This window comes from Palaemon carinicauda, chromosome 15 (genome assembly GCF_036898095.1).
Source record: "Palaemon carinicauda isolate YSFRI2023 chromosome 15, ASM3689809v2, whole genome shotgun sequence".
Taxonomy (NCBI): Eukaryota; Metazoa; Arthropoda; class Malacostraca; order Decapoda; family Palaemonidae; genus Palaemon; species Palaemon carinicauda.
This window is the reverse complement of record NC_090739.1, coordinates 103,967,935-103,978,251: the sequence shown is the minus strand read 5'-3', so window position 1 is coordinate 103,978,251 and position 10,317 is coordinate 103,967,935.

The following is a 10,317-nucleotide window of genomic DNA, read 5'->3' as shown; positions in this document are numbered from 1 at the left end:
GAAAAAAATTTTATTTTTTTATTTTTCTTAAACAGCACCTCTCTTACCCTCCTCCGATGCTGCCACGAACCTGCCAGTCAAACAGTGCCGAATCCTGTCACGGTCGCCATTGTTACGAACCGACTTAATGGTTCATCAGGTTCTTAAAGTTGCAAGGCATTCGGGACTGGAAAACTGGTAGAGATAGAGCCCAGCAAGGGAGGGAGGAATAAAGCAAAATAAAGTAACCTTAAAACTAATTTATTACAATTAAATATTTACACTTTTATACAAATGAGTCAGCAAGTCAGTCAAAAATTTAACATTAATACAAAGTCATTTTACAGATTATTTGCATCATTATATACAACGTTATTCAAAGAAAAAGAAATAATCATACACAAAACTAAAGACATTCAAAATGAACCAGCAGCATTACTCCAAATAATTAATATGCTCAAAATTAGTCAGCATCAAAATTAAATATAAAGACAGTTAAATCATTCAAAATATGAAAATAATAAACATCGTAAGAAAGCAGTAAAATATTACATAATTTAAAAGTGTGACTTCTAAACAATTCCGACAATTAAGCAAAACAAGGCATCATTAGGTCAACCTTCAAAAGGTCCCACTCCATCTAAGGAGATTACAGCTCACGACACAACAACAACAGACAAACCTATACACAAGGTCATCAATACAGCTCCACGCTGCCCATGAGGTTAACCCTCCACACAGTGTCGTTCCCCAGCTGCCGAAAATACACTAATGATGCCCAGTGGACCCACACTCCACATGACGTCGTCCTCCATACGACGAAAACGCACTAATTCCGGCTAAAGCTGCTGCCCAATGAGATCACACTTGACACGTCGTCCTCTCGACGACGAAAACACGCCAATACTGGCCAAAGGGTGCCGACCTCCAACTTGAAGGTCATACTCCGTCCGACTCCGACGGCTTCAAATCAAATAGCCAGGTATCAAGTACCCGACGCTGCCACGTACTGGTCCACAGGTAAGCATACCTGACTGCCTCTGACTGACTGAGTGACTGACTGCTATCGGACATCTTCCGACACACGTCAACTCACTTGATCCTCAAGAAAAAGAACAACAGGTTAATGGTGATTATCAAACAAGCAATACTAAGAAACAAGCGGAATACACTTGTTCCAACAAAGCCACTTAACCTAACAATATATATATATATATATATATATATATATATATATATATATATATATATATATATATATTTATATATATATATATATATATATATATATATATATATATATATATATATATATATATATATATATATATATATATATATATATATATATGCGTGGGTGTATGTGTGTGTGTTTGAATGGCAGTTTTTGCTCCTAGGAGCTTCAAATTTAATAAAGGAGAATCTTCGACATATTGGACTATATTCATAGCGATCTTTCCTATCATTCAATTTCATTTATGTATGTATGTATGTATGTATGTGTATATATATACATATATATATATATATATATATATATATATATATATATATATATATATATATACATATATATATATATATATACATATATATGTATATATATATATACTTTACATTTATATATATATATATATATATATATATATATATATATATATATATATATATATATATATATATATATACTTTACATTTATATATATATATATATATATATATATATATATATATATATATATATATATATATACATATATATATATATATATATATATATATATATATATATATATATATATATACTGTATATATATATATAAATGTAAAGTATATATATATATATATATATATATATATATATATATATATATACTGTATATATATATATAAATGTAAAGTATATATATATATATATATATATATATATATATATATATATACATACTTCCATACATATGTCTGTGTGTATGTCTGTGGGTGATTTGGTGTTAGTACGCATAAGATTATTAGCAGTCTTCCAAATGAGAGATGTAATTCAAAGAAAAAAATACCAACGGTCGGAACTAAGAATTGACATAACGTATCCTTAAATTTTGGGAAAAACATTATATTTGGTTTGATTACTTTATAGGGAATGAAACCTTTTGTATTATGGATCAATCTACATGCCAGCTACATGTTAATGAAACTTAATGAAACACACTAAATATTTCATAGAAGAAACTGTTATTATTTATTAGCAAGTAAAGTCTATTTTAGTTTCTGCTTTGTAATTTCCAACATATTAGGCGGCTTTGGGTTGAAGGCCGATCTTTGCAATGAGAAATGTTTCACTGTCGTTATTTATAAGTATCATCCTTACGAAACTGGAATATAGTAACACCATTGAGATATTTCTATGTAGTCTTAAACACTCGTATTGAAATTCTGTCATTGCTCTTGGCATGACGTTGCAATTTACTAACATTATATTTAATGAATAGAGTTGTTTGATAATGTAAACGTATATCAGATATTTTTTTAGAAAAGATAATCCTTCAAAAATTTTCCAATCTAAGAATATGCTACGTAATGTTATAGCTAGAAATAAGTAGACTATTAAAGTATATTCCCTAGAAAGTGAAACGGAAAAATATTATAACATATTCGAAATTGTCGTAAGGTTTATTCAAGTAGTAAAATTATAATAGAGTAAATCGCAATTACTCTAATTACTAAAATGTTTATATTTCAGACAATTAAAGCTTATATAATAACATAGAAAAACCTTTGACATAAAACTAGAAATTGAATAGTAAATGGATACCTCGGGAATATTATGAAGATATTCCGCAAGAACCTTATGCAACTAAGTAAACACAAAAGATAACATGTTTTAAGCTCATGACTATCAAAGTAAGTAAATTAAAAGGTAATGAATTTAGGAAATTTATAGCCATTATTTTCCCCATGCGGTTTGAAAGTACAGTAGACATTCGTTTTAAGGTATAAAGGCCACTCATGAATGGCAGAGGCAAGGGACAATGACATTGTCCTATCAAGCAGGACAATGCCCTAGAGACTGATCACATATACATACGATCAGTGCCCAAGCCCACTCTCCACCCAAGCTAGGACCAAGGAGGGTCAGGTAATGGCTGCTGATGACTCAGAAGATAGACATATAGGTTCCCCAAAATCCTCCATCCTTAGTTCACAAGGATGGTAAGGTTACAGCGAACAAAGGAACTAACGAGTTTGAGCGGGACTCGAACCATAGTCTGGCGATCACCTGGCAATGACGTTTCAAACAAGACACAAGAATCATAAAGTAATCATACAGTTTCGATTACAATGGATAGAAGACTTGAATCAGTTAATATAACCAATTTTCTATCATCAGTAGGGTCATTATTATCATTACAAATATTGTTATTGTTGTCGTTTTTTATTCATAATGGCTAAACATTATGAGGGTACACTCGATCACACTATTCTATCTTATTTCTCTTCCTCTTGTTTTGTTATGTTTTATAGTTTATATAAGAAATATCTATTTCAATGTTGTTACTGTTCTTAAAATATTTTATTTTATCCTTGTCTCCTTTCCTCACTGTGCTATTTTCCTTGTTGGAGCACCTTAGCTTATAGCATCCTGTTTTTCCAACAAGGGTTGTAGCTTAGCAAGTAATAATAATAATAATAATAAAAATAATAATAATAATAATAATAATAATAATAATAATACCACTGGAGTCAATTAATTCCTTCATAAGATTAGTTTAAATTTAATGTCCCTCTCAGGGGGGAGGCTAAAACGAGGTATAGGGAATTAATATGAATAATATTGATAAGGAAAATAAAAATTAAAGATAACTAATGGACAACTCAATATGAAATCATAATCTTATTACCATGTGAGTAATGATAAAGATGTTAGGGCAATAATACATGATCATTCACTATAATGCTTTAGGCTAAAATCTCATTAAAAAGATTGTGACGTGGAATCACAGAATTTCTAAATTGATTCCTGGAAGAGGATTCTGTTGTCGTAATGGAGACCAATTCTTTCTTTTTACAGATATAGAAGTTATGAAAAGGAAATTTATTAATAGTAAAAATGTGATATTTACAGATTGAAAAATTCATATTAGTTTTCGATGTGTTATCATTATTATTATTATTATTATTATTATTATTATTATTATTATTATTATTATTATTATTATTATTATTATTATTATTATTATTATTATCATTATTGAATTTTACTAAACCTCCTTAAAAAGTTAAAGCGTTTGGGACGATGATGAAATATATTACAAAACATCAGCAAATTGATAGAATTAATTACCAAATAACAATAATAAGGAAAGAATTTACATTAAACTTAAATTTCTCAGTATAAACAAATCTATCAATGAGAGGTCTTCGAGGATTGAATAACCAAGGCTGTTGACAGTGACAGCAGAAGGAGTTTTAGGATTGGGTTCAAACTTTTATGCAAAACACGAATAAATGTATTTAAAAAGCCTATTAGTAATTGTCTAAATTCTGATAAAAATAAAAGAAAAGAGCCTCAGAAAAAGGTCCCTTCGATGTTGCAATGAATTCAGCGACTAGTTATTCGAAACTTAATCGATGAATATATCCTGAATTTAGTTTCTAATACTTACTGCATCTTGTTTCATGCTTTACTTTATCCAAATTTGCATTAGATATACAGAATTAGTAAAAATTCTTATTAGCAACTATTTGGTATCAAATACAATATACGATTGTTGTTTTATTTCTACTTTCTTTTTTTGTTTTGGTCCATATTAGGAGTCAGGAACTTTATCTACTAATAAAATTTCAATGATCCTTTTACTATGGAACTGTATTTGGTTAGAGATCAAGCTAAAATTAACGATTTATCAATTGTGTATTTAAAAGTGTTAATTTATTTCTCTTATATAATTCTCATGTTTAAAGGATAATCCACTAATCATAAAATAATAAATTGACTTTGAAATGAAAAAAAAAAAAATCTTAATTTGATCTGTATTTGGAGAGCAAGCTAAAAATGAATAATTTAACTATTATACATTTAAACGTGATAAACTGTTTCTACTATATATGTTTCTTAGTTTAAAGGATAATTCATTGTACATAACAAACAAATATTTTGAAATGAACAAAGAATGATTTCATCTGTATTTGGAGAGCTCGCTAAAAATCAATAAATTGCATATTTACATATAAAAATGATAAATTGTTCCTATATATTTTTCTTAGTTCAAAGGAAAATCCTCTATGCATAAAAATTATTTGACTTTGAAATGTTAAAACCCTTTTGATTTCAGCTGGCGTTCGTTGGAAGTGTTCTCCCAGTTTGCAGATAAAATAACCTGCTCGCCTCTCTTCCAGAAAAAAGGAAAAATGTATAACAAAATGAAAATTACCTAAATGCCCTGGATTTTTTTCTCCTATAATGGCTAATGAGCTCAAATTCTTAATGACCGACTCAATAATTTATGCTCAACTTCTAAAGAATATGCAAATGACACTCGTTCTGGTAATAATAATTATAGACGGAACGGTTTTAGATTTCTCATTACTGAGTCTCTCTCTCTCTCTCTCTCTCTCTCTCTCTCTCTCTCTCTCTCTCTCTCTTTCCACCACTGCATTTTTCTACAGTGTACCTAATATAGATTTCTGTAAATCTAAAAGAAATATATATATGAGTAGGATTTGTACCATTTTAAAAACTTTGAAGGAATTTCGTAAATATACAGTATATGCTCACTTATTTCAGATATGTTGAATATATATATTTTTAGTAGCCATCAATTTGTCCAAGGCAATGGTATAATATAATAAAGAGAAAATAGAAAAATAAAGCTTGTACAGAATTACATTTTATTTATTTTACATTCAAGAACCCTCCCCGAAATTACTATCAATAATAATAATAATAATAATAATAATAATAATAATAATAATAATAATAATAACCATAATAATAATAATAATAATACAAAATTGAGAAAATTTAAAGGTAAATATATAAACCACAAGTTGTTTTAAATGTATTTACATCTCGGAAGGAGAATAACATCTGAGTTATGCTTCTATTTATGCTTATATTCATATATACAAAATTATTTAAACTAGCAATATTAAAAACTGTACTCATTTGTTTTAAATGTTAAACTTTTCCCCTAAAGCATATCATACTATGTAGTCTAGATAAAGCAAAAAATTTTTGAACTGATCGTTTTCCCTATGCAAGAAAATTACGGCAGAATAATCTTTTTTTTTTTTATATTAATCTTCCATAAAAAAAGATAAAGTATTTTGCTAAATGAAAAGTGTTCCCTGAGTTTCATAGTATATAATTCAGCTACAGACTACGGCTCCACAGCCTTTTATTAAACCAATATGTTACCTACAGTAAAGCTAGAGAATTGTGAGCTGTTAAAAGTAAATAAAGTTGGTTTTGCCACACAAAGACAGTTGATTTTTAATTTTATATCTTGCAACACAGATATATGTGGGAATATAATCATGTTTCTGCACGTGTGGGTGCGTACATGCGTGTGTTTCTTCAAGTCCGTGGTGGATTTTTCTCACAAATAATGGTTGGAACAATTACTTACTCAACAAAAGAATACCACACGTATATTTACTGAAGAAAATCGGAAACACTGATCAACGTTCAACAACTATTATCAAATATAAAGAGGTGAAGAGATAAATGAAAGAAAAAAATCAGATGAACAAATAACTACACAAATAAGTAGTTTAACTGATTGTGTAACCTATCAAGTAATTAAAACTCTACCAAAGACACATAGTACAATAATGCCTAAATTGAACATCAGTAGTTCGTACCCACACAGTACCTCACAAGACTCGACACTGATACCAATAACTTTTAACATTAGAAAATCGGTAAACTTTCGAGATTCTTAGTTTAAATTACCTTCAGGATACTGTGTGTGTGTACCCAAGTCTGAATTACTGAATTGATATTTACCAAGAGGAATATTCTATTGTGAATCAGTTGCTATTTTCATTTGATTAAAACTTATTTCAACTTTATTCGGTTTGGTATTGAAATGTTCTTGAAAACTTGGGAGAGGAAATCATAGTTCTGATTCACATGTGAATTAATTACTGTTCATTTCCGTGGAAAACTTTATTCATGTGATCTGCAATGCCAATATAGGTGGATATTCGAATATGGATAAACTTTTACACATTTATATATACATATATATAACGTTTACATGTATATATATATACATATATATATATATATGTATATATTTATATATATACATACATACATATACTGTATATATATATATATATATATATATATATATATATATATATATATATATATATATATATATATATATATATATATATATATATATATATATATATATATATATATACAGTATATGTGTGTATATATATATATATATATATATATATATATATATATATATATATATATATATATATATATATATATATATATATATATAATAGATATATACATACAGGGAGAATTTTTTAATAATTTAGATTGGGAAATACCTGAACACCCCAAGGTTTGCGAATGATAGAACTGAATAGAGAAACAAAAATTTTTGACTGAAAATTAAATAAAAAGCTACGTAAACTAAGATAATGTTCAATGATAATAGACACAAAATACTGGCTAGGGAGGAATCTCTAGAAAGACCATAAACAGATACGTGAGGAAGGACACATTTGAGGCCTTTGTCCTGCAGTAGACTAGCAATGGCTGATGACGAAGAGGATGACATATATGTAAACATAGTTATCAACAACAACAAATACAGCCGTTTCCAGTCCACTGTAGGACAAATGCCTCAGACATATCCTATTCATATCTTGGGTTTGACCAGTTTTTATCACCACGCGGGCCACTGCTGATTGGTGATGGTGGGAGATTTTTGTCTGATCGCTCACAGCAAACCAACCTGGTATGGGTGGCTCTTGGTAGTACAACTTTGCTGATCATGGCGATGCATAAACCTTTTCATCCCGTTAAGGTATCCTCACTCAGAAAGGGATACATGTATATATATATATATATATATATATATATATATATATATATATATATATATATATATATATATATATATATATATATATAAATATATATATGCATGTATATATACATAGTTCACTACCGGACAAAGGATTCAGACATGTCCTTCCACACGCGTCTGTTAGTCTTTCTATGTACGTCTGTACCGGAATAGTTTCTTAACTCGTCAATCCAACGTCTTCTTTTCCTTCACATGCTTCATTTGCAATCTTTGGTAACTTATTGTATTATTTGTAATGTCTATTTGCTATCTGTCACTCCCATTATGTCTTGCCCATGTCAATTTCTTTGTCTTACAAGTTGTTAAAATATCCTATACTTCAATTTGCTGTCATGTTCATGTTGCTCTCTCTCTCTCTCTCTCTCTCTCTCTCTCTCTCTCTCTCTCTCTCTCTCTCTCTCTCTCTCTCTCTCTCTGTTATATATATATATATATATATATATATATATATATATATATATATATATATATATATATATGTATATATATATACAGTATATGTACATACACACACACACACACACATATATATATATATATATATATATATATATATATATATATATATATTGGTATCTTAATCTCTCCCCCTTAGCCTTTAAACCCTTAAAGCTTTATGAGCTTTTGTAACGTATCACCTTATCTGAAGGAGGTCCCTCGCTTTGTTTGGTGCGATAAAGTGATGATATTAAACCGTAAAGACGGAAACTTCCTACAGCATCTGGCCAGGTTATGAGGACGAGGCCGATGACAGGCTGAAAGTTTATAAGTATTACCCTTTCTGTCTTGGGGATCTTATATGGCTCTTTTATGGGCATTCGTCTGTTACAAGCAGCTGATGATGTGAACATGCGCGTTCACTAAAGTACATCAAAACCCACACAAATGTTTTTGTATAAGATATGTATATATGTGTATATATATGTATATATATATATATATATATATATATATATTTATATATATATATATATATATATATATATATATAATATATGCATTTATACACTTTATGTACATATATGTATATATGTGTATATATACGTATATATACATATATACATACACATGTACGTATTTATGCATATATGTAACTATATAACATATATATATGTATATATATATACATATATATATATACATGTGTGTATTTATATGTATATATATACACATACACACACACACACATATATATATATATATATATATATATATATATATATATATATATATATATATATATATATATATATATATATATATATATATATATATATACACTGTATAGACAGTGTCTTAGTGACATCCAAAATCGAAGTAGTTTCTCTTCGGACAGAATGCCCTGTAGATAGTTTTCAGGATGATAGCAAAAATTCATTTACTTTTCTCCATTTATTGTTTGGTGTCGACATGTGTTTCAGATCACTTTACGACCCTTCAGGTCTACATTGAGTTTTGGAATTACACTTCAATATAAAGGTTATGGTGGTGAAAATCTGATACAAAGTCATTTGCATATTCGGAAAAACATTAAAAAAAAATTGATAAATGAAAACTTTAGATTCTTTGAAATATAAATACGAAAATTTAAGATCGTTTTTAAAGACATAAATGATTTTTCAAAAGGCTTGAGGAATCTCATGAAGATCCCGATTCCATTCTTTGCAGCCAGACCGACGCTGGTTCCTCAGGAACGCCATCTGTTGTTCAAAGCAGACCAAATTGTGAAGCTTACTCGCTCCCGCAGAGATTTGGTATGTGATCTGCATTGATCTCGGATTTAATTCCATTTGGAGTGGCGTCTTCCCTTATGAAAAATTGTGGTCTCGAGCCTCCTGCATTTCCTCTGCAATGAAACAGTTTCTGAACCCCTATCCATGCACTTTTTCTTCTCTCTCCGATGCAGCTCAAGCTTCCAAGGTTACAAAGGGGTTGATGCAGAGCTTGGAAAACTGACCTCATTCGTGCAATTCAGCCTGGGACGTGAAGCTTACTCGCTCCCTCAGAAGTTCCATATGTGACTGGATTCCTGCTTATACCTTATGACTATGAATAAGGAATCAAAATTGCACATAAAATTATCAGCACCCTATCCAAATAACAAAAAGATCAAGAAAGCCTCTCATGAATATATTCCTCTACAAAATATGGATCTCAGCTCTATCATCTCAAACAAACTGCAATCCAGGCCACGACCCTGTTTACAAGAACATCT